Source organism: Babylonia areolata, chromosome 3 (genome assembly GCF_041734735.1).
Source record: "Babylonia areolata isolate BAREFJ2019XMU chromosome 3, ASM4173473v1, whole genome shotgun sequence".
Classification (NCBI taxonomy): Eukaryota; Metazoa; Mollusca; class Gastropoda; order Neogastropoda; family Buccinidae; genus Babylonia; species Babylonia areolata.
This window is the reverse complement of record NC_134878.1, coordinates 20,331,702-20,334,201: the sequence shown is the minus strand read 5'-3', so window position 1 is coordinate 20,334,201 and position 2,500 is coordinate 20,331,702.

Genomic DNA, 2,500 nt, shown 5'->3' with positions numbered 1-2,500 from the left:
AAAAAAAGACAAAGGAGAAGGAGGAGGGGGAGGGGGAGGAAAATGGGGGATGCCAAGTGCCAACTATCCACGTAAACAAGAAATTAGACCGGGTGGAACCGAAGCAAGGATCAAGAAGAAGAAAAGTGGACAATAATGTCTGTGGGTCTGTGGGGGGGTGGGGGTGGGGGGCGGGGAGGAGAGGGGGACGAGGTTTTTTGTTGTTGTTTTTTTGTTTTTTTTTGGTTTGTTATTCGTTGGCATGTTCTTTTCAGATTATGTGTTGTTTTGCAATGTTTGTTGTCACTCCTTCCACTTCCTCCACACACACGCACGCATACACACACACACACACACACACACACAAACACACACACACACACACACACATAAACATGCACGCATGCACGCACGCACAAACACACACGCGCTCACGCATGCACGCACACACAAACGCACGCACACACACATGCAAACAAACAAACACGCGCGCGCACGCACACACGTACGCACACACACACACACACACACACACACGTACGCATGCACGCGTGCGCGCGCGTGCACACACACACACACACACACACACATTGCTCTCACCCTACCTTGCTTTTTTTTTTTCAATTTCTTTCAGCTATTGTCCTTTCTTTTCTGACACTTTGACTTTTATATTTCACTTTCTCAGGTTTTTTGATGTTGGAGGTTTTCTGCTGTTGTTTGTTTTGTTTTTGCTTTTCACTTTCAGTTTTCACTTTTTAAGGGGGCGGGGGGGGGGGTTGTTTTTGGTTTTTTTGTTTTACTTTCCATTTTTCACTTTTTATGGGGGTTGTTTATTGTTTTGCTTTTCTTTTTTTCTTTTTTTTGACTTTTTTTTTTTTTTTTTTTTTTTTTTACTTTTTAGGGTTTTCTGTTCTTTTTGTTTTGATTTTACTTTCATTTTTTACCTTTTAGTGCGGTTTTTTTTTTTTAATTGGGTTTTGGTTTTGGTGTTTTGTTTGTTTGTTTGTTTGTTTGTCATTTTTCACTTTTGAGGTGTGGGTTTTCGATTTCAACTTTCATTTTTCACTTTTTAGAGGTTTTTGCTTCTTCTTTCTTTAAGTGCATTTGAGTCTCTTTTTTTTTCTGTGTCAGCTTATTTGCTGTGAAATGTTTGTTTGACTATTTTTGTTTGTTTCTCCGGTTCTTGATTCGATTCGTGCTCGTTTCCTTGTTGCCTCATGTCTCTGCTTGGTTGGTTGTGTTCCTTTCTTCGTCCGCTTTCTTTGTTTCATTGTTTTGGACTGTGGTTTGTTTCTTTCTTTGTTTGGATTTGTTATGCAATAAACCCTCGCTTTACCATTACTCCACAAAGAGTTATCAACATGTTCCTTTGGCTTCATATATGTGTTTCTCTCTGTGTCTGTCTACCACTTTCTCTGTCTCTGTCCCTGTCTGTCTGTCTGTATCACACACACACACACACACACACACACACACACACACACACACACACACACACACACATATCCGTCTAAAAACACTTATAGTGAATAGACGTTAAACTGAAGATAAAACACACACACACACACACACACACACACACACACACACACACACACACACACACACACACACACACACACATACACACATATCCGTCTAAAAACACTTATAGTGAATAGACGTTAAACTGAAGATAAAACACACACACACACACACACACACACACACACACACACACACACACACACACACACACACATATCCGTCTAAAAACACTTATAGTGAATAGACGTTAAACTGAAGATAAAACACACACACACACACACACACACACACACACACACACACACACACACACACACACACACACACACACACACACACACATATCCGTCTAAAAACACTTATAGTGAATAGACGTTAAACTGAAGATAAAACACACACACACACACACACACACACACACACACACACACACACACACACACACACACACACACACACACACACATATCCAATGTGCATGCGAAAACACTGGCGAAAACTCGAAAGAAAAAAAACAAAACAACCGAGTGAGTGGGTCAAGAAAGAGAGAGAGGGGGAAAGAGAGAGTGGGAGAGACTGTGTGTGAGAGAGAGAGAGAGAGAGAGACAGAGACAGAGAGAGAGAGAGAGAGGTGAGGCTCATGCCACTCAACCACACAACCAGACGAAATAGGAAAAGTCGAAAAGCCGAGCTTAGTTTTGAGGCGTCGCACGGGTGTATGCGTTTGAATTTTAAGTCCACTTGAAATGCATATAGCTTTGAATGTATGCATTATTCAGCTGTAAACTCTGAAGCTGGATCTCTCCCAAGGTCAATAAATGCAGGAAAATCGAAAAGAAACATGTCCAAGTTTTGCTTTTTTGTACGTATGTTTGTTTGTTTTGTTTCGTTTGTTTTGTTTTTGGGGGGTTGTTTTTTTGTTGTTGTTATTTTTATTCTCAAATGGAATAGTTCGACATGAATGTAGTAACAGAGAAACCAAAGATTTTTGTCA